The sequence below is a fragment of the Phalangium opilio genome, unplaced genomic scaffold (genome assembly GCF_054372755.1).
Source record: "Phalangium opilio isolate 3A_F unplaced genomic scaffold, DU_Popi_V2 ptg000082l_1, whole genome shotgun sequence".
Classification (NCBI taxonomy): Eukaryota; Metazoa; Arthropoda; class Arachnida; order Opiliones; family Phalangiidae; genus Phalangium; species Phalangium opilio.
This window is the reverse complement of record NW_028324189.1, coordinates 822,073-846,827: the sequence shown is the minus strand read 5'-3', so window position 1 is coordinate 846,827 and position 24,755 is coordinate 822,073. Positions and strand designations below refer to the sequence as shown.

The window sequence follows — 24,755 nt, the reverse complement described above, 5'->3', positions numbered from 1 at the left end:
CTTATTTTACAGGTAATCAATTTCAAAAATTTACTTATCTCGGGTTTTCGGGCACAATTCCATTCCCCCAAAACATTTTATCATTACATTAATCACTTTTGAGAGATAACGTGTCAAAATAAGCTTTAAAACAATAGAAAACTGAATGAGCGGTCTGTTTAGCCATGACCAAAACCTTCAAATCAGTGTTGCTAATGTTAGAAAGTGGATTTTCCCACTTCCATTTTAAAAATTTGCCGCATTTCCCACACCCCCTTTTTTACAGTCATATTTATCTGGACTATTTTATCATACTAAGTTTAATATGGAATATCACTCCGCATGGCTTTGACAATATGTACAAATGCTATAAAGCTTTAAAATTCTCAAAATATGCTTTCTTTTTTTTCAGTGCCAAACTTAAAATCACCGAATTTATTTCAAAATGTCGCTTGAAATTATTAAACCGGATAAAATTTTGAAAATTTCGCACTATTAACCCTTGAACAGGAAAATTCCGACATTTCATTGATTTCGGAAAAATATTACTTTTTCCCCACAGAGCCTAAAACCAAACCTAAATCTCCCACGATGTGGGAAATTACCCACACATTTGCAACACTGCTTTAAAAACTTACAACAAGCACACTTTCGAGACATGTTCTGAACAAATTAGTGCTTAACCCGCTAATAGTACGACCACGGAGAATTGATGTAAACTGTAGTTGAAATATATTCATGTGCGACCCGCGGCACTGAATGGTCTCTAACCATTGTTTGAAACTAGAGAGAAAAATAGTGAGCAGCATTAATCATGTCCTGAGCTATGAGAATGAACAGTATGACTGTTGACTGAAGTACACTAGACATTACATCATTTTTCATAACCACGAGTAAAAATCTAACTGTCCCTACTTAATTTTCCGCCATTGTTTTAAAACGTATCCACTGCGAAGCATGCCGGGCACAAATGAGGGAATGTCATACACGTACTCTCTCAAAAGTGATTAATGTAATGATAAAATGTTTTGGGGGAATGGAATTGTGCCCGAAAACCCGAGATAAGTAAATTTTTGAAATTGATTACCTGTAAAATAAGTTATTTCAACGGAAAACGGTAATGGAACGTTGTTTTTTCTTAAGCATGCCTTTAAGTTTCAATTAAAAAGAAAAGTTAATATCTGATCCTTCAGTCAAGTGATAACCTCAGTCTTATCGATACTTTTTAGGACTTGATTCTAATCAAGACATTTTTGATTAATTTAGAAGGGAATCGATACTGAAATCGATTTATGTAAAGGGTAGGGTGTTTTTGATAAGTCTGCTATAAATTGAAGGGGATGTTCTTTCACGATATTGACTCCTATAAATATTCTATCATGACATTTAAATTATAATATCGGTTTCATGGTTATTTAACTTTTGCTATTTTGATTTCAGTGTCCGTATTATTTGTGAATGTTATGGTGTAGAGAAAAGGTCAACAATGAGGCCCTGAAAATGTCTTATTACGTATTTAATAGCTCGTTCAAACCAGGTTTAATTTGTTATCCCCTTTTTTTACTTAAATAAATAGCCAATCGTTAGGGTTAACGAGCGACTGAAGCAGTCTGCAATAAATTTCTCTGTGGGAATCCCGAACCCAACCATAGGTCGCTGGGGAATGCCCTTAACCAAGTCGTTTGTCACGTGGAAACCGCGAAGAGAATTCCTCCAGATTCGGATAAATTTAAAACGTGAATTTGAAAAACTTTTTTAATTAAAAGTAATATCCTACTAGGTGTTCCAACAGCAAGGGACATCATTTACGAGTGGGATTAGATTTTTTTTACCCCTTAACTAAATTTGCCTCGTCTTTCATTTTCTTAGTTAATTTTACGGGGTCATCCGTGAAAACCCTTGTGAAGGTTGACCCTTGGGTCAAAATGTTACATTTTCGACTCAAAATCGACCATACAACCCATTCTATGTACTTGCATGGTTCCCACCAACCATTCTGGAAGACAATGTATTTTTGACTTCGAGATGATTGGGTCACATGATCAGTTGAAATTGTTTGAACCATTGGACCATGAAAGGGCATGGACTAATATATTTCAGAAGCACGTAAATACAACTGTTTACATTCAACAATTGTGTAGTCTGCTTAGAGCAAAGGATAACCTCGAATACCCTCGCGTGACAAAAGATCATTACCAAGCATGGACCTATACCACTTACTGTACGTTATGGGAAGATCAGTACGTTACAAATGGACGGTCTGTCCACTGCCTACGCCTTTCTATCGTATTTACCTGTGGATTACTTAGAGGTATCGATGTCTATTGATTTATTTCATACCTCACTTTTCCCTGTAGCAAGTTCTCTGACTCTGGGAAAAGATTTGAAATGATACAGTCATTAAATGTATAAATAGTACTCAATATAATAATCTAAGTATCTGACTGAATCATGTTCACGAATAGTTTATCAATTTATGCGGCTTTGCTGTTTGTTTGGGTACGTCTGTGGCTAAAAATACGTATCTCTAGACGAAGATCTTTCAAGGTTAGATTACTCGGGAAGATTTCTCGTGCTTTTAAATTAGGCTTAACAATTACAACTTTTCGTGAGATATTTAAACTTAACAACGAAATTAAAGTGCAAAACGTCTAGGCTACCCAGTGTTTTTAGCATTTACAATGGAAGGTTAGAGGAGAAACACTCAATACACCTATAGTAGGCCTAGTAACCTTTGGGCAAATCATAAACGTGACTTCTGAATCGCGTATAGTGACATACGAAACACAGTCTCTGTGTATACTCGATGCGCGTATGCCTCTCTTACTACGTGAATAATAAATGTACTTGCTAACGTTAGGTATATAGCCTCCAGAGACTAAGGTATATGGAACGGAAGCTATAAGGGCTGGACGCGTTAACCTGAACCGGAAATTGCGTCACGTACTACTGATCCTTCGCTTTTCGATACGATACTTACCACGTGAGATCCATCCCTGAGTTGAGTTTATCGTTATCGGTAGTTATTTTCTGAAGTTGATTTCAGGAAGTATGTAACATTTTCCTGAGCAGGCACGAATAGACCGTTGTATTAATTACTTTGCGGGAAACCTACTCACAATTCTGGAATACGCCCTCTTAGGTTTTTCCCTCGCACCAAGAGGCAACGCCAGACGGAACCAGAATGAAGTCTTGTAGCCTCGAATTGGTATATTTTTACTTCTGGAAATCAACATATGATACCACTTGATCCGTGCTCTTCGTTTTTTCCAATAGGTTCTTTCCCGGGACTAGAATTATTTAGTTATAGGCCTAGTCGAGTTTTCGGCCTCGTAGGACCCCCTTAAAGGACTGACTGCTTAGTATGGAACCCTTTTCCCCAATGCATTTAGTATTCCATGTAGAAGTCCTTCCTCACTTATACATACATCCTGCAGTCCGTCCGTACCGGCGTACCACTTCGCATAAAGACACCCGATTTTTTTTTATTACAACGAATATAGCGGGTAGTAACCATTCAGAAGAGCAAAGGTTTTGTCAACTTGACTGAAATGTTAGAGTTATTGAATAAATCTTTTTCAAAAGCCCAAAAATTTCCCGTGCTCAAATAAAAATTAGCCCAAAAATTGCCTGGGCTCAAATAAAAAATAGCCCAAAAATTGCCCGGGCTCAAATAAAAATCGCCCAGAAAATGCCCGGGCTCAAAAAAAATAGCCCAAAAATGGCCCGGGCTCAAATAAAAATAGCCCAAAAATGGCCCGGGCTCAAATAAAAATAGCCCAAAAATGGCCCGGGCTCAAATAAAAATAGCCCAAAAATGGCCCGGGCTCAAATGAAAAGTAGCCCAAAAATGGCCCGGGCTCAAATGAAAAGTAGCCCAAAAATGGCCCGGACTCAAATGAAAAGTAGCCCAAAAATTCCTCATATATTGTTACACATAAGGACGTATTGTAGACCTACAGTCCGAAGAAACGCTCCTTTGACATAAAATAATACTTAGTACATTCGCCTCTATCGATTACTTAAAAATAAGTCTCTCAATTCCAGCTTCTTGTTCTTTATTGATTATTTAGGCTTATTACGTACGTCCAAGAATAATTATTTTAGACAGGCGACATGGTTTGCGTTTATGGAAAATAGCGGTATCAAAATTAGAATAGAAGGAAATTAAAATTATCGTCTAGGTACTATACATTAAACAAATGGCCATAAGCCTCGTCGATGTAAAAGAAAAAGGGTAGGCAACCCGCAGTATCGGAACATAGAAGGGGTTGACCCATAGCCGCCTCTGCGCACTCTCATGATACAAAATGCCTACAGCGCAGGCGTCGAAAAGCGAGATGGAAGGTAGAGGTAGGTGATCCTAACAAATGTTTTTGTATTTGTACTTCCTTTAATGGTGTTTTTTTAAACAAGCCGCTGAGAAAGCATGTAGTTCTCTAATTTGAGAGGCATTCCTTGTTAAATTTATTTATTACCTTTCTCAAACATCTCCCCTTATAAACAAATCACCTTAATTTATCGATTTTTCCGGCCGGGTAGGATAAATTTCCCCCGACACTTAATTGAGATTTCATGTAAATCCAGTCTGGGCCAGTCGAAGAAGGTCCTTATCTCAGTATGTAGGTTTCGGGTCACGCTATCTTATTATATTCTTAAATATCGGGAATGCATACAACTACTGGGAATTATTCTGTATCCATGGATCCCATGTTAATTTCTACGCGAGTTTTGTGGGCCGGGCTTGAGAACTTACTGTACGTCATACCTCGTAATTCTGATGGCGTCTTTCTAACTGTTGTTTCATTGATTGTAAGCAAGACATGGTAAAGGTTGAACGCAAGGAGAGATAAGTCGGCTGTGAGGTAAAATTCGACATACATAATTATTAGTCTAGCTCCTTCCACAAAATCCGATTAGATACGTTGATAAAATTGGTACACAAAGATTCCAATTAGCTTTATGTATTCCTGTTAATATATACATAATTAACGGTTCAACAACAAAGCTACCGGCTGTCAATGAAAGTAACTGATGTGTAAAAATATACGATACTCTAAATTGATTATTTCTAATCTCAGGAAATGTCATTTACGATTACGACTTAAGCGTAATTACGTTAAAGATAAGTAATCTTCTAGAATTTTATAATTAGATAACGGTATTTCCGGATTTTATAAGTATGTGCTGTGATCAGAAGTGAATTAAACCTGAATTTAAACTCTATTGAGTATTTAACTTAGACGTAATTCAATTCAGCAACATCCGAAAATGTGGTTCATTTCAAACAAGGACCCATCCATCGATCCCCTTAACATTTATGTTAGAAAATCGTTAAGCCTTTGCTTGTTTTTCTCCCTTAATTTGAAAATAATGCTTCAAGAAATCCATGCAGCTTATGAAAAAGGAGTTTAAGCATAAGTTTATAAGATGTGTTTACCACAAGTTTGTCACTAATTACTCAGAGCTTTTCGTGAAATGCATGACGTAGGTAGGCGCTGTCAAAGTAATGCTGACTAAATAGGAAGATAGACTGCTAAATTAACCGAGTGTAGTCTGCAATTCTCGCTTGTCGTTCTCGAACTAGCTATCAGTAAGTCTGTAGCATTACGAAGCATAGGCAGTGTCATACTTATGGAACATATCTTATAAACTTAAGGTTGGCTAAAAAACCTGTACGAAAATGTCTCCCGTCCTAGACATAAAACCATAAAAAAAATCTTTTCATTATTGCACGAGATAAATCAATTTAAAGTTCTCAAATTAGGCTTAGCACGTACACGTTTTAGAAGATCCAGGCGCATGGTCCTTTGTTAAATTTGTTCACTTTGTAATTCCCGTCTTAAAATAGCTCTGCTGGTCATTAATAAATATTTTAATTACGCACTTTCTAAATTAGCAATTCAACGTCATCCCCTTTTCGTTGAACCCAATGGGGGCAACGGACAAATCCGTTCGGAATGCGAAAATCCTTAAAGGATGTCGCGCATAAAAGCAAGCTGATTAAATTTCCGAAAATAGCGAATATTGGCAATGAGTCAAAATGAGGAAATAGTTCGTAATAAGGTTGCGTCGTTGCGCAATCTCCTTAAGGCTTGGTTCGGTTGAAATTGAAAAGATAGCGCCGTGCATTTCCCTATTCGCATGAAATCATTTTTTTATTTTTTTCTCCAAAGTGAAAAGTTTTATTAGTTTTCTGGTAATTCGGAAGTTCCTTCCGCGGAAACGAATAACTACGCCGGGAATAACGGATGAATAGGTTGATGCCCGCCCGCCCGGGGTGGTAGGCCCAAAACAGCGGGTTCTTCCCAGTCGTAACCACGTTTACTTTCCGGCTCTCATTAGGTAGACCATCAAAAGGGCATTAGTCCACTGCGCACGCGCCGCAAATCCCGAGTTATAGGATTGAAATTCGTTCGTTTCGTAATTCTCTTTGTACAGGGTGCTTGTATTAAGTCTGTTCTTGGGTATACCCTAAAAGAAAGCAAAGTTGCAATAGTAACATATTTGTTGGTAAAAAAAATCATTGAATGCTAGTCCCCTAAAATAGATCTGTGACCCTTGGAATCTAACCCCTGTTGCGATAGGTCAAAATAGTACCTTCCCTGCAATTATACTTGTTTCAAAAATTTAGATACGAACGATGCCTTGTCATCGACTCACGTTTTCCTTTGTCGATAAAATGATCGCCTAAAGCACTAAAGGACAAAGACAAACTGTCGAATTAACGAAATTTTCGCTTTTAAAACGAACCTTCGTTAAAATGGCGTAAAATTGAATTTAGTTTGCCTTGAAAATTCCCCGACTCGCGTGCCTCTCTAGTCCACTTCCGAGGCGTTCACCTTTGACCCTGTTTTCACTCCATTTATCAAACACCCGTTAAAACAAAGAGAGCTTTGTGTTTATTATAATTATAAACTTTCTCTGACGAAGGGATAGTTTCAGTTTAAAATTCAAGCGATTTGAGAATAATAAGAGAAATTTGTCTCCTATTTTTCTTTTTATATAGAGAAAGGCCAGAGGGGTCTAGTTTAATATGGCTCCTCCCCTTTCCACCAAAATGGCGGCCAACTTTACAGAGTGGAATCCTTGTGGAGGAATGTATCTGATTGGCTAAGCAGAGGCATGACGTTGAATGGGGGATATTTTCACCCCTTTGTCCACTCTCTATTTAGAAAAAGATCGTGTAGAACCAGAATCTTTACCTTTAATGTTTAAAAAAAACTGTGTCTTAATTTCTTCCAACATCAAGGAAATATAATAATTAATATTTTAGAAGCGTCTTAGTTAATTGCATTTGAACAAAAGAGAACCAACCAGACGTACATAAACAAACTCCTTCTATTTTAATGATATTGATCGAAAGAAAGAATAACTATAGCTTCTACTTCCTGAAAGTCGACCTATTCTCGTAATGTTGTTGTTTCAGTGTGTTTATATTAAACTCGCCAAGAATGAACGCGGACCATAGCGAGGAATCGGATAGTTTCTTGAATCTAGTAAATTTTGCGATTACCCATGGGACTCTTATTGTCCGAGTTTCAACTAAATCATGCGGAGTTATTTTTATCGTTCCGTGAAATTTGTGTCGGTGAAAACCAGCCTTTATACGGAGCCAAGCTGTAAAAAAGATTTACCGACTTTTCATTTTCTATTACATTTTTTCTTCAGAGACATCCAATCTGTCATAATAAAGATAAAAATGATATAATTTGACAAAATAAACTAAAAAAGAAAAATAAATCCATTACTTTAGTTAATGAGGTACAGTACCCCCAAATTTGCATATCTTGACAAGTTACTGTCTACAATACATCTCGCTTAGTAAGTATAGTACAACAAGTAATTTTCCGACCTCTCGCTTTTCCAAAAACGAGATACAAATAGGAGAAAACGGACGGCGACTAGGGGATCAAGTTTTGTGTCTCGAGATGAAAGACGATTTTAGATAGTGTTTTTCCCGCAAATAGCAGCTATAGGGCGTCTTCGTTTCCATTATGTTCTTAGTGGGGAAAGGCGCTCTTTTCTAATTTTCTGCTTCTTTGGTGTTATACTGTTTTGTTCATCATTCCTTCACACTCTTCTTTTGGTTCGATACCCTTATCTGCGAAATGCGAGAATTCGGCAGCTGCCATATAAATAAAGAGGAATCGAAAGGCCGGATTCCGTGGAAGGATCTGTGCAAAAAATAATAAAAATAAAATGGGTGAAAAAAAAGAGGAAAACGATCGATTTTTCTCTTATCGGGATTGAATGGAGAACAAGGTGTGTACTCAAAGACACACTGCGTTCTTTAGAGGCAGTGCGAATTGGCTTGCCTCCCTACGCGTGTATTGAACTAGGGCTCCGTCTGGCGTTGCCTCTCGGTTGAAGGGAGAATACCCCAATGGCGGACACGCCCCTTTGCGTTACTATCACTGCCATGTCCGTCCGAAGTTGCTTGGACAGAAATTAGCCGCGTATAAGGTATGGTCAACCCCTGTTGTCATTATAGAATGCTTATATTGTAGGGTGAATGGTTTTTCAGCCCCTTTATGACGTAGTATTGTCCTGCAGCCTTAATCTTCTAAATAATCTTTGTCCTGGCATCCCGACCATTTTAGTGTCCCTTCGAATCTTTGGGGGTAGATTGTGGTATGGCTTCTGAATCTGGGATTGGTGAACGTTTCTCCTAGGTTACTTGTCGATTTGAAATTCGTTCTTCCGAGGAAATAGATGCTGGAACAAGAAAGGATTTTTTGATAACTATGGAAAAAACTGCCCATTCTTCTTCGTTTTCCTTATTTTTTTTTTGGGGTTTTTTTTTACATTTTTTGCTTTCGCTTGGAATTTTTCGTAGAAGAATTCTAGAAATAGCAACGACTAGGTATAGTCTTCAATTCATTCCGTTTCATTTAAGGAATGTTGCGGTGATTGATATCTTGCAGGAAAATAGATAAAGTAATTTCTAATTTGTCTGTTAGTTTCTGCTACTAATTTATATTTAGTTTTAAAGTATTTTACCAGTTTTAAAACCCTTATTCTTTAAGTGCTGTTAAAAGTTTCGAGTATAAATCTTCTAGATATAGGTTTTTTGTAAAGAAAAGTGTCAAACTTATGGCAGAATTCTCCGCGTCATTCCTTTTTTTTTACACCTTAAGAAGAAAAAATTGGGCCGAAACTTCATATTTTATGTCGTAAAATAGATATGGTGGCGGGGTCGAGACGGTGAACACTTGGAAGGCCCAGCATGCAGTTCTCCTAATGTATGATCGACAACTAGGGCAAAGAAAAATATATTATAATAGTCCATTCTGGAAGTTCTTCCAAGAGCCTGTGTGTAACTTCTTCTATTACCATAATATTTCAAAATAAACCTTGGCAGACAGAAGCTGTTTCAAGTCTATATTTTATACTTTTGACATCGTGCTGTATCTAATATTCCTCTAGTTTCGTTTAAAAGTATAGTTTGTGATATGTTAAGTCGCAAAACACTATACAACGTTCAAAACATAACACTGGTAATTGACTTGTTTATAAACAATAATATTGTCATTCCATGGACAAGTCAATGCGAAGAGAGAGGGGGTAGACACTTGAGAACTGAGGTGAACAATATGTACTGTCAAAGCTGAACTCTTGTGAACTCAGGTGTACACAGAGATCCAGAGCGTCTACCCTCTCGGCGAAGAGTTGACATTGACAAGGTTTGGACTAAAAAATAATTAGGAAAAACCACAGGAATTGTCAGGGAATTTGAATCTGAAGTATCTGTGCTTGCAACTCGTCTCCTTCGATTAATCCTCAATGTTCTTAAAATCACACACACTCTGAGTCTTGAGATCTTGCCAACGGAACAAATTGCCCGCATTGCGATCGTCGAAGACTGAAAAGCCAGCCGAAGGATATCCTAAGCCCTCTTAGCTTCCACGGATAGTTGGATCACTATCTTATTTACGTGCGTAGGTCGAAATCCCGCGTGTTCTCCAGGCTGTGAATGAAGCTGCTTTAGGCCCAAGATAGTCTACGATCGATATATCGAGTTTAATTTTGCATGAAACTCCTTCGAGTCTTTCTTCTTTAACGTTTACTCTATTAAACTGTACCAAGCTGAGCATCCTTAAGCCTTCATTAAATAAACTATTGTTCTGTGCAGAACCTAATCGATATAAACACTGCTGCAGAGCCGTTCGTGCATAAGACATGATGTTGTTCATACCTGAATTAAGGTACCGCTACGTTGGTTTCAATTATTGAAATCATAACTTGTGTGTACCGTGAACGCAAAGGGTTATGTAATGTTCTTCAGTTCAAACTGAGTAGAAAGTATCATAGATTACAACATTTATTTTCGGGGATATGGGCTCCCAAACATTGGAAATATACCCCTTTGATGTATGGCAGACTTATCAGTAATACATTGCTGTTTTGGGTCACATAAAGCCAAAATATTTGGATTTTTCAATCATTTAAATTCGACAGAGAAATTTTATTTCTAACCGTAAATATTTTTTTTATCCTTTTCGTTTTGAGTGCCTATAAGAAATATCGTCCCCTATAAAGCAGATAACGGGAAATTTATTCAAAATACTCGAGTATTGTGGGTTTTCTTATAGAATGTGATTTTTTTCCTCTCTCTACGAATCTTGAGGTTATAGAAATGTGAAAAGGTATCTCTGAAATTTATACAAAAAAATATTGATTTTTTTTATCTGGTTGCATACTGCATCGCTAGCAAAACGTTTTTCTTTTTGTCTTGTCTTAAAACTTTCAATAAACCTTAATCAAATTTTATACGTTTCGTCTGTGATTAGATTAAATTTTTGTTCAAATAATTTTTCTTCTAAATTCTCCGGAGAGGTTGTTTTGCATCGCATCACGGATTTAGTTTAACAATTTATATTTTAGTTTTAATTAGCGATGCTAGGAACAAACCAATATGGTATCGGTATGGTACTTCGAGCTTAATTTGCCGATTAAATGGTTCGAAGTTAATGCATCGATTAATCGGTTAATCATCAGTAAAAATTGGTTAATTATTGGTTAATAATCGGTAAACATCGGTTGATTATAATAATTTTAATCCCATTATTTTTTTAATTAATTCTTTGTTCCTCAAACAAGTACTATTGACAGATATTTTAATTATCGTCATTTATTTAATTGGTGGTATTTAAGTATCCCGTTAATCTGACGTTTTAATTACAAGTCATGGAATACCTTATCATATGCCGTTGGGGAACACAATGGGCATCGGTAAAGGAATGCTTTTATCTCTGTAAAATACCCCGTTGGCTTTTGGGTGATCCGCATGCTTGGAATCCATTATCATATTCCGCGGATTGCAGTCAGCAAGATGTAGGTCATTTTACGGACGTCCAGCTCTGCCGAGCGCGATTATTCACCTAGACGCGAGCGTTCATAGATAACTCATCAGTCTCTCGAAATGAAAACGTCCAACGGGGGGGGGAGGGGTTGAGCGAGGACCTTGTTGTAATGAATATATATCTGACCAGGGCTTTATTCCCGGAGGAGCTCAATTCATCAAGCTATTGATAAAAACGGGGTTACCCATAAACGGTTCAGATTCCTCAGATACCGTCCGTAAAGGGGATCTTTAGGTTCCCTAGGGAAGATCGGACTTGGGGAAGTTTGCCATCAACGTCTGCCAACGATATAAGCCTTTCCTTGATGCGGCGGCTCTTTGTTGATGAGCACTGTTTTTTTTTTATAAAAGGGATAGTGATAACAGGGTTTCCACAACTTCAAAAATGGACCAGGAATGCCATTGAATTTTATTTTATTTTATTCGGGAAACTTTGTTGGGTTTACAAAAATTCCAAAGTTGTACGTTACAATAGATACATTCTGATATGTGGCACGAATAGTTGGTTTCGAAAAATAATTAGAATTGTCAGGGAAAATCACAGAACATAGGAAAAACCTATGTCAGGGAAAACCTTGAAAGTCAGGGACAGTCACAGAATATAGTCAGGGTAAGCCTTGAAATGTCAGGGAAAATCTTGAAAAATCAGGGAATTTATACCTCTTATTTTACAAACCTTATTTCTTGCCATTACTTCACCTTATCTCACAGTATCTCTCATTTCATTTATCTGTATTCCGTATCTTCGCTCTGAATGACCAATCTGGTCTACTGCATCTCATAAATACCTATTCTACCCCTCAATACGCTTCCTGGACTTCTAAAGTTTGTAGTATACCTCAAACTTATCGAAATTCACTTCACGCTTTGCATCTAGCTCAATGTACAATATGATCCAATTTACAAGGTCTGGAGAGCCCCATTCCCCCCCCCCTAAAACGAATCTTCTGAATTCAAATAACTCTTCCCAAATAAAACCTTAAGTATTTTTTTTTTTTTTTTTTTTTGAAAAAGATTCATCCAATTTCCACTCATCAATTACTTTCTGGCAAAAATACGGTTTTTCTTGGCAGGCAGTTTTCGTATAATAACGTAATTTTGTTAACCTAAACGAGCTGACCAGCTCCGGATATTAACGGTTAAAGTAAACCCCGGTTTTAAAAAGGTTTCGAAGATTTATCCCAAATTGAAACATCCATTTTAATATCCTGTTTTGCGGAACGTGATGCATCGTTTTAATACCGCTACGTCGTCTTTTATAATATTACTTGGCAGAAAAAGTACCCGGCGTCGATACATTGTTATTACTTTTCGGCCCTCCATTTTAAAAGATGGCGGAGTTCAAATCGAACCCCAAAAGCTTACCATAAAGCCCGTCTATATGATATAGTAAACCAGTGTACTAAATAATAGTTATATAATGTTTTTGTATTTTTTTAAGAGAAGCCAGCTTCCAGGGGTAATTGGGATAATGTATTTCCTATGAGCCCCTGTAAAGATGTTCGACCGCATTACATTGGTGTATATATAAGATTTTTATTGAAATAGATTTATACAGCATTTTTTTTAACTTGTTTAGAAGGAAATTCTTTCGGCCCCGCCAGCTTTTTAAGGAAGATTGTGTTGAAGGTTAGAGGTTAAAACTGACTGGGATTTCTTTAAGGAAACCGTGTGCTCTTTTACGCTTACGCAGCGGTTGACCTCTCTGAACGCATTCTTGAGATATCGATTACTAAAGCGCTGTTGAGGGTTTTTTACGCAACGTTGACTGACAAAAATAAAAATAGAGAAAATGAAAGGGTTGGGAAAATACACCAGTCTCATTCATAAATGGATGGGAGTAAAAATATTTTAGTTTAACAAATGCAAAATAAACATTTTGACTGACGTCCACGCCCAAAGCTAAAATGTATTCAATCCGTTTCCATCTTGGAATATGCCGGCTATTAACCGCTTGGTTGTAGAATCTGAATTTATTGGCTAAACTTAAATCTAACCAACTTCTCTAAGGTTTATAACGACGGTAATTTGAATCTGACATTAATAATTAACTAGGTCATCTAGACCAATTTAGGGGCCGTAAAAGTTAGGGGGTGCACTATTTTTTAGGGCGCATTAACTTGGCCAAAAATGATCGCGTCATTAGGCTGACTTTATGGTAATGAATCTATTTTAAGCCACATTACCTTCGGGGAAAAATTCGGGTGCTTTTTTGAACACACTCGATTACTCTTCTTCTTAATTTCTTTAATAGCTTAACTGGTTACCAAAACGAACGGACGGAACTAGCTTTTGCTGAGTATGGCCTATTTTTCAAGTGTATTTCTATAAATTTATACTGCTTAGTGGTTAGCTATAACCACCACTGTATATTTAATTATTAACGGTGACTTAATTGCCAAGGAACACGTATATTCCCGGTGACTAATGACTCTTGTGGATCTCTACTTTAAATGGGTAAGGCTTACCTTCGTGGAGAATTATCGTATCTTTATGCCTTTGCTTAAGGAAGTTACGATATTTAGGCCTTTACCGATCCCAAAGTTCCGAGTACAGTTTGATACCGTATAATAATGTCTATTAGTTTGTAAGGTTCCCTGAATTCTAAGCCATTCTTTTCGTAAAAGTGAGAACTAATTTCTACTGGTCTTCTCGACTAAATTTATTAAGGTTAATTTATCTTATTGGATATGGTCTATGGAACAGAGTTTCAAAATTTTTCACGCACCTCAAACTGTTGAACATGCAAAAGCTGTAGTTACACTTATATTGAGATTTTTTTTTTAAATTCATGTGTCATTATATAGTTAAAAAAATGTTGACCACCACACATGGCAATGTTGATTGTTTTTATCAAACGACATCCTAGTTGAACTTTGACCCTATTTTCTATTTTTCAAGTTAATATATTTTCTAATTTTTTTCCTATAATTTCTCGATTTCATACAGAATGTAATACAAACATTTACTTACAAAGTTGTAAAAATGTTCTTTTTTCTGCGGTACTAATCCATGACTTTAGGCACAAGTACTAATTGAAAAATAACGCCGCTAGTCATTAGCAAAGTAATTACGTTTTGAAGAGGATTATCCCTTTTAAAAGATCCTTAATTAAGAAGGGGGCACGTGAATCGTAGCCACTGAACTCTACTGTTACGTTATGCCTCAAGGGTCTTAATTTCGTCGCCTCGATTGGCAAAACCCTCGACATTTGACGCAACAACGGCCCTTATATTATTTTAAGCAACCCACAATCGCAAATTGCAATTACGCTTTACTCGCTGTTATCAGAAAATTTCTTTCATTTGTTATCAATTAATAATAACAAAGCCAAAAGAGTGAAAATATTTTTTCAAGGACGTTATATACTATGAATAAGTTACTATAAAAACCTTTTAATACGTCATTAATCCATCTTGGAAAATGGCTGCCAGAAATATAACGAAAAACTAAAACATTCTCTTATCCTCTTATTATTATTATTTTACTTAATATTCTCTTTCTAAAGAGAACTGGAAAAAAACCCATTTCCTTTATATTACTGCTTAGTAATATTGCTTTATCGGCTTTTGCCCTTTCTTTTAAAACTGCTTTCTAACGGTCCACCCTTTTCTTGTTATCCGCCTCAATAATAGGTATAATAATTTGAATTTCTCACGCCTTACCTTACCTTATTTTCTTCTCTTACGCATCGTTAACCCTTTCATTTCTTAAATAAATGGGAAACCATTCAATTTTGGCAATTTCAGAAAGGTTCAATCATAGAGTTTCGTCTTGAGTTTGAAAGAGGTTATATGAAATACAATTAATACAACAAAGTTATTATATATTAGGCCTAGTGTTCAGCGTACACATGCAGGTTTCTTGGTATTGAACTGTTTTAATAGTTTAAGCCCAAGTCATTATATAACTGATACAATATTTGCATTTTTTAAGGCATTTTCATAATATGTATATTCTGTATTTCTTGAAACAGCACCCTTTGTGTTAGACTTTGCTAAAGTAAATGTGAGCTTAGAAAAAGTACACCTCGATTACTCTCTCTGTTTAACGAGTCTTGTTTGCTTGCCATTTTTCATTAGCACTTTTCGCAAAAGCGTATAACGCGCGAGCTAGTAAATGCATTCTGGGTATTCTCCCAGCGTGCAATTCATTTTCGTCCCTATACAGCGTCGCGGCAACCCCGCGTGCGTTTACATAAAAGCCTCGCTTGCTCTCTCTCTCATTTGCGCTCAAAATGAAGCCCAACTATATAGAATGATGATGGCAAGAAAAAAATTCTTATCCCCCCCCCCCCAAAAAAATACGTAAGATTTTGTTTCGCCACAAAGTACTCCTGAAATTTGAAGAATCAGAAGTAAATTAAGTTGGGAGAAAAGAAGTAAGATGGTATGGAAATTATGAGTCTCCCGCAGCATACCTTGCACACGCCCCTAGGCGGTTGTTAAGTGATGCCACGTAGCGCCATTGTATTTGTATGAGTCTGACTTAGCTTACTTACTTCGGGTTAATCGACTTCTGATAGACGAATTGCCCGCGTTTTCTCGCTTTTGTCTTATTCCAAAGAGTAGAGTAAATTAATTTATTTTTGTTGAAGTTGAATTTCATTTTACGCTCAGTGTAAATATCAAAGAGCCCAACACCAACGTACCAGCGTTAGAGGTAATTCCGTCACCGTCGTGAGTTTGAAGCGAGTCCCCAAGGATAAGTGTTAGAAAGTTCGCTTCATTGCGGATAAATCACGAACGCACCGGTGCGTTCAAATCGTCGAAGGGACCACCAAATAATTTATTATAGAGAAGGGAGGGAGGCTTTACGTTATAGGCAATTGGGGTTTAATTCCTTCAGAAATTATGTCACATAATAACAAAAATCGTACACATTTCTTTAGAAACTATTAATTTTCAGAAGTTCTTTCTTTTCATTGAAGAGAACTAAGTTTTGTCAAATCTCCATGACCAATCAATACCAGGGAGAAATGAGGTAAGATGGAGTGGAAATAATGATTGGCGACCTACTAGTGTACTTCGAAAGATCCTCCTTGGTTTGAACCAAAAGAAAATTTTGGCTTGGGCTCCGTGAAATTTCACGAGTAAATATAAAATTCCGGTCCCCTTGCAGCAGCAGACGTAACGAGGTGGTCTACCTTTCGTCTACAAATATTTGTAGAAGTTATTACGAGTTCTATTGAAGATACGAAAAACTCTATTTTTACGTTGGATCCTTTTCCCGTTTTTCCGTTTTCTAAAGCGGACGCCAACAAGCCTGGGATTTTCGCTATAAATAAATCGAAAGTTTTCCTTCGCGGTTGTTTTTGGTCGCTGCATCTTGGGCACTTGTTTTTTTCTCTCTCTCTCTCTCTCGCTCTTTCTCTCAAATGTGCTTTTCGGAATTCCAAATGTCATTTTTGCTTCATCGCAAGTGGAAGATATTCGAGCTCCTTCGGTGTTGTTTTTCTTTTCAAACACATCTCTAGATTTTTGACCATTTTGTGTTGGTGTTTTATTTTCCGAGAGTCTAGAAAAGCTCTTGTTGTTTTGTAGCGCCTAGGAATGCGGTTTCTGGACAATGTATTGGAAAAATAGAGCTAATTTTATAGCTGTAGTAGAAACCGTGAGAAAAATTAATCAATAAAAATTACCATATTTAATTTTTTTTCCTCCTCATTCCGATTCGAAGAAAGTTCAAAAGGTCATATTCAATCCTTATCATTTTTAAAAATACGATATTGAAACTGGATTAAATTGGCGCGTGCACTGTACATTAGGTAACCTGCATGCGCGTAGGGGTATTTTCATTTACGTCACAAGTTACGTCATTGTAAATATATACGTACTATTTTTCCAAGGATTTACTTTAATCTCGAGATATATTTGCATATTATAGTCAAAGAGCTTGTATTACGTTCTTGGTTTATTTTTAAATTATTCGGCGTAGACGTGCCTTTTAAAACGCGAATTAGCTTCGGTGCTTTTAAAATTTTGGAAAATTTCCAGCGTTGTGATTGGCTAAGAATATACCCCGTATCCATTTGCGAAGCAAGATACATCTTTAAAGTATGCTAGAATTCTACCCATTTATCCGAGTACATCCAATGGGCTTTGTTGTTAAAAATTTATATCAGACTATATAGCTATCTAGCTTAATATTTTATGCCTTAAAAAAACTTCGTTTTTATAGGGCCTTGGTCCCATAGCGTTAGGGTTAAATGTACCGTGTCTACAGCTAGATTTAGGCTTAAGGTTTTAGGAAAAAATATACTATTTACAGAAGGATTTAGGGCTCATTTTTTTGGACGAAAAAAGTGTTGATTGATGCTTTATTTTCTACATAAACATCTATAGGTGATATCTATTTATTCCTTCTATGTATTCCTGGTGATATTATAGAGGTACTGCACTCTGTAGACGTGAAAATTACTTAGACTGTTAGATTGGATGGCTATTAAAACTAATAGCGGTTTCCTAAGCTATTAAAGAAGCTCTCTACGTGATACGAGAGGTAATAAACGTCGATCTAATAGGGGGTAAAAGTAGTTTTAAATTACAAATTAAAAGGCAATTTTATGGCGATTCGGCGGTTAAAGATTAAGAGGGGAAAAAATTTCAAGTAGTTTAACATAATGGAAGCTTACTTGCCGGGGCCTTTCGCACTTTATTAATATTCAGGTAGACAAATCTAGTTTTACTAATAGAGTAGTTGATGAATTCTAATCCACGTTCTTTTCAAAATTTGCTGAAAAAGGCCTTCGCCCCGTTTTTTTTTTTTTTTTTTTTTTTCAAAGAGTGTATGCATGGCCAGACCAAGAAATATGTAAATTATTATACGGCGAGGGGTATGGCATTAATTTCGCAACACACCTGTTCATAAGGTCCACGCAGAAACCGCTTGAAAAGGCTTAGTATAACTTAAACCACACATGCACGGATAAACTTTGCTTGCACCTTTCTCAGTAAGAAGTAAATAAAATTAATTATATTATCATTAACATGGGAGGGGGGGGCTTATATCCAATCCCTCGACCAAGCCATTATTTGAGGTGTGAAGAAAAAAATGTTTAAAACCTCATCCAACTTTTTGTGCAGAAAAGAAAATTTTCACGCAATCTCGCGTATTCAGATGCACAATTAATTTACTGTCAAAAAGGACCCCCGATCTTTGTTGCTTCGAGGGGTTTTAATGCTTCTACGCTTTACATAAATGCACTTGCATAGCGAACTTGACAGATTGTAATTTTTCCTTATATACCCCAGCATCCCATGCGTCTTTTCAACTGAATAAGAACCTCGACATACAAGAATTTAATTAAAGTTTCTCTTGGTTGGTCCGGCCTCTCTTTATATAGTCTTTATATATAAGAAATATAAAGAAAAGTGAATATCTGAGTATATAGAATCAACCAAACCATACACCCTCTAGCCAACTTTTATGATTTTCGGTGTCGTTTCGGCCCACTTACAGACTGTCCTCTTATATTCGCTTTACCTGTCTGTCATTATGTAAGAGAGTAGACAAATTTTCTCGCGTCAATCAAGCTGGACCGTTTGGTTTGTCAAAGGTCAATAAATTAAAAAATTTTGTTTGTAAAATACTTTGGAGAAATTGGTTGTTGGACAAATTACGATTAAGCGAACAAACTAGCTAGACCAAATGCATTGCTTCAATAAACTAATTCAGTTCAAATTTGTCTTATACGTCTGTCTAGTCGGAATGCTTGTATGTTAGGTTAAAGGTCACGTAGTTATGTATGAGAAAAAAAAACCTGGAAATGTCAGGGAAATCGGTTTTCATCAAGTTGTACGAACCCAACTCTTGAATTTTTTTTTTAAACTACGTACATTACTTTATGGCAACTACTTGTTTCCGAAGCTTTCACCCCATGGCCTAATATCCGAGTTCCTCCGCTTCCTCTAGTTGGTTTTCTCATTTTTATAAACGAATCTAGAAGTAATATTGCCTACCTACAGTCTGTCTCCCTTGGCCCCCATACCCCGAAACCTTTCGTGCTTGGTAACCCCGGCTTGTTGAAGTTCGCGTGCACTTTCAACGTTCACCTGCACAAAATGTCTTTAGAGAATACTATACTATTGAGAAAAGCGAAGCCCGTAGAGATTTTTCAATTTCTTCGTGACCTTTCCAAGGAAGGATGTTAACCTTTCAACGCCCCCATGATCCTAAGATGTATATACAGGCTGTTTATGATAAGTCTGCCATAAATTTAGGAGGATGTTCTTTGGGCGATTGTAACTTCTCTCTCCATTTTGCCGTTCGGGTCAAGTACTGTTTTCGAGTTATGATTTGAGTGTTTTAGGGATGACCCCTTGTCTTAATCAGTTTCTTAATTAAATTTAAGGGGGTCATCCCTATAATACTCTGGATGCAATCTTAACTTGAAAACAGTGTCCCTTAGGGCAAACAAAATGGTGATAGAAGTTACATTTTCAACTCGAAATCGAACAAAAAAAAACATTCCCCTTAATTTATGGCAGACTTATCATAAACACCCTGTATAAGATACACCTTCATCGTAAATAGTTCTATTCGATTGACGAATGTCTATCCACGCTTTTAAGGTGAATAGTGTTAAACCTCGGTGGATTTCTGAGGACCCTAGTACATCTCTCCTTCACCCATTCTATCTCTACCCTCATAGGTCAGAGACAGAGCATAACGGAAGAGCAAAACTTGAAATAAAACCGTGCCAAAATGAAGAAGCTCTGTATAGTTTTGCCTGGTATTCGTCCCATTATCGTTTGTTTTACTTCAGGTTATAAACGTCCGATTGGTGACTGCCCCTTCATTGCTATACCAAAGCCGTTTATCCCAGATTACTGAAATAGATATAGAGTAAGCTCCCCATCCCCCTTAGTTTATATTAGGGATTTTCGAAGATATAATGCCCTAATGGAAGTTTTGATACCGTTTTTTGATGGTTCTAAAAATTCGTTTAAAAAATATATACTTGTGTGGGGATGCTATTACTGTGTGGAAAGGTTAAGTCCAGCATTACGAGGTTTGAAAACAAAAATCAAGCAAACTGGGAACAATGACTCTAATGAAGTTTATTAGCAATTTCGATGTAGCCTTAAATTAGCTGTTAATCTTGAATACTTATATATATGTATAAAATATATATTATAAGTTATGGGAAAACACGCAATAAATCTTCATATAACCATAAGTTTATAAGATATGTTCCATAAGTATGACACTTCCTTTACTTCGTAATGCTAGAGACTTACTAAGAGCACGGTTTTGCAGTCCATCTTCCGATTTAGTCTGTACTAAGCCTTTGACACCGCCTCACCAGGCGTCGCTTTACCTCGAATCTATGACCTACCTCATTCACTTCATGACAAGCTCCAGTTTGTAACCAGTGTAACAAACTTATGGAATATATCTTATAAACTTATAGTGTAACAAATATATAACGTCAAAATTATAATCCATAAAAGCGGCCAAGGCCTAGCTAGCATAGGCCCAAAGTGACAAAAGCTTCGAAAAGATAAATAGAAATTTATGAGCTAAATGTATTTGGCTGGGTGATAAATGAAAGCGTTGGTCGACGCCAAAACGAGGCCAAAACTTGGTTGGGTTGGCTCGGACGTACGCTTCTACACGATTCTTTAATCCATGACGCGTCTGCATGGTATCTCCCGCTTATACGAGTTATGTAACGCCATATCTCTACAACGCTTCAAATACCGAAAAGAACTCATCTTCCAACCATCAACGACAATTCTAGCGTTAATGTTACGCGATATCTCCTTTTTATTGCCTTGTTTTTTTTCGTCGACTAGCGAAATCGCTAAGCTAATCTGAAAATAAGCCTTTCGTATATAAGATATTCGCGAATTTTTCTAGATATATGCCTAGTTTAATATTTTTGCCTCTAACTTTTGAAAGCTTCGAAATTATAACGCTGGAAATTGGATTTAATTTTGAAATTTTGTTATAATATTTAACTGAACCTTTTCCTTTCCAATATCGGCCTTACCAAATTCTTTTAAGGACTGTTTTACTGAAATCAAAGAGGTTTTATTTTTTTTTATTTTTGGCTCTGAAAATAATGCAATTTTCTTAAAAACCGTAGTTTTTTACCTCTCCGTGTGACGTAGTCCAGGAGAGGTTCTGTAACGGCCGTGTCTGTCTGTGTGTCTGTGTGTGTGTCTGTCTGTCTGTCTGTCCGTTGTTACACCCACGTGACCGCGTTCGCAGTTTGCGTATCGGAGCAAACGTGTTCGCCATTTCCGAACTGCTTTCACAGTCACGGAAATGGCTCCTCTACTTGAGTTCTCACACCACCATCTCCTGGTCTTTGTCCATCCCACACGGACACCAGTCTGTTCTTACTGACTTCTAATCACCCACCACCATCTTCTGTTCTTTGTCAATCCCACATTGACACCAGTCTGCACTTACACTGGCTTCTAACACCACCACCATCTTCTGTTCTTTGTCAATCCCACATTGACACCAGTCTGCACTTACACTGGCTTCTAACACCACCATCCACTGGTCTTCCGTCTATTCCACATAGACACCAATCTGTATCATTGGCTTCTACTCCATTATCATCGTTTGGTTTTAGGATATACGCGGCGATCAGCTAGGGTTACGAGAAACGTCTAGCCTCCCTAAGGTGGGATCGCCACCAAAGGTTTTCGCAATTGCGCTTTTTCCTTATTATTATAATGGAAACGAATCGTATATATACCCCAAATTTGAAAAAAGCGGGCAAGAGGGGTACCCTTCACTTTAAACGTCAATATTAGCAAAGTTTGAGAAGATAATAGGTATAACTTTATTTTAAACGATTTAACTATTATTAATGTTAATTATTGAAGATTAAAATAATTAAAAATAATTATATTTATTTAAATATTAAAGATAAACCTCTCGTGCAAAGAGAGAGATTATCATTGCCTCCTATATCTACCAAGGCCCGTGCATGCGATATATTTCCTTCATTGCCTCCTATATCTATCAAGGCCCGTGCATTGTGATATATTTCATTCATTGCATAAACATAGGCGAGATTGTTTTGGGAAAAAAATACTGCTTCCACTAATGGGTTTATACTCCTTGTTACTGTTGTATAGAGCAATCATGAGAAAAGCTTTAAAAATTACGAGAGGATAGACCTTTTTTATCCTCATTCAAAAATATTTTTTGGTGCCAAGATTGCTTTAAAAAATCCAAACGGTTAGGCATTGGTAAAAAAGACAAATGATATTTTTCAAATCTAATGAGATAACGCCCACCTAGTTGAAAATTGCCGTTTTTTTACCGCGGGAGCCATTCTTAATGAGAATTTCGATGCTAGTAGGTTGTCAATTAAACTACCGGTATATTATTGTTGTTGGAAATTGGATATTAAGTCAAATTAAGTGGTTGTAAAGAGCCAGCAGGTTTTTGCCACTTCTTTTTGTGAGTATTTGATTTTTATATGTAAAATGGAGGAAGATAATGTTGAGAGTAAGGATGAAATGCGGAAGCGCAAAATGCGGGAAAGGATGAGGGCATAAAGGTCGACGTTTTCATTGGATACTTAAGGTTATATAATCTTCTCGACACGGAGAGGTAATATTTTGGTTTTCCCGACTTGTTCTTTCATTTTCTGTCCCCTTTTTTCTTCTTATTTCGGAATTTTTTCTCTTTCTCTGATCCACTCTTCCGAGAAAGAAGTATTGCCTGAAAGAATAGAAAAAAAATATTTGAAACAAAGAGATTTCCAGATGAGGGGAGTTAAACTTCGGGGTCTCAAGTTGTCTGTAGGTCGAAGGGCAAAAGTCGGAATATTTCTTACTCCTTACTCTGTCGAGGCTGGATAAATCCACTTCCTCAGGATCTTTCAGATCAGTGGGGCACAAACCTGACGTTCAAAAGAGAAGACGTTTATACGAATACGCGATACCAGTAAACTTCAAACGCTTTTTGGTGTTAGATTTCTTTAGAATAAAGAGTTTATTACGCCTTGCCAAGCAATCACGCGCATCGGACAAGTCACGACATAAGTTCATAAGATATGTTCCATAAGTTTGTACTCACTGGTTACAAACTGGACCTTGTCATGAAGTGACGTAGGTCATAGACGCCTGGTGAGGTGCTGTCAAAGACTTAGTAATGCAGACTAAATAGGAAGAATGACTGCAAAACCGAGTGTAGTACTGTAGTCAATCCTCGCTTGTAGTGCTCGAGCTGTAAGTCTGTCTTTAACATTACGCAGCATAGGTAGTGTCATACTTATTATGGAACGTAGCTTATAAACTTATGTCACGAGCAACTGCCAACTTCAAAAGCCAACCGAGGTATTGCTTTTTTTACCATATTAGATTTTTAACGATTTTATATTTTATAGTAAGGAAATGGTTTGGTTTTGTGGCTGTTGTCCAATAGAGAAACGTAGTATACAATATAAACCGTATAAACTTGGAAAATGCGATATCTCTTCATTATAAACGATTAAATCTCGCGATGCGTAGCGGTATGCGTGGAAATTATTCCAAAGATCTGCCAAAAGAGAAAACAAGAAAATATGAGACTGGCTTATTGGTTCGTTGAATTCCGCATTTTCATTTCCACACCATTTAAGATTTTGTTACTACGTCTAACTCAGCGCTTTCTTGGAGAAAATAACATCGAATATATACACCGCTAGGCATTATTTGAAAACTTGTAGATATTCCAGTAATTAACTGTAATTATTCACCGGATTACGCAAAGCTCGCTTGTTAATTCATTTTGCTTTTAATGGAAATTTTCTCACGTGCTAGAATCACCTTGCACGTGTTAACAGGGGGTGAGGGGTCATAGTTCATTCAGTACATTTTAGACAAAATGACTGCATTGGGACGAATAACATAAATGAGGTTTTGTGTATTTCTTTCAAGACTTAATTAGGTTATATTGATTATTTCTTGGCATGATAATGGACATTGGTCTTGTTTAGAAATCGATATATGACGCGATTGCGAGCGTTGTATCCGTATGCTGTTTATTTGTTTATATAGTACAGACTAAAGTAATGCAAACTACCTTATCCGCGCTAGAACGGTTAATTTAATTTCATCCGCTCTTCGTGGGATTACGATATCGCGGAGTATCATTAATCAGCTTAATTACTGACGAATGGCCATACAAAATTAATACCCCGTTCTCTCTCGACGTGAAGTCGCAAACACTATATCCTTTGTTTGAGCAGTGCTAGGATTAAACCGGAAATCCATGGCTAGATCGCGATATACTGTAGGTTCAAAGGTTATATTGTTTTAAAGGGATTATAATTCAAAATGAACCGCGGTACTAAATATTTTTAAGGGGGTCATAGTTCACTCTTGACCAAATGACTGTATGGGGCGTGTAACAATTTTTGAGGTACTGAAAAATTCAGTAATTGAATAGAGATCTC

General features: G+C 36.8%; 1 protein-coding gene across 2 annotated transcripts in view; it reads left to right on the top strand.

The window, feature by feature from the left end:
* Nucleotides 1–24,755, top strand: part of MCU (mitochondrial calcium uniporter) — a 47,913-nt gene that overhangs the window by 17,887 nt on the left and 5,271 nt on the right. The window lies entirely within an intron of this gene.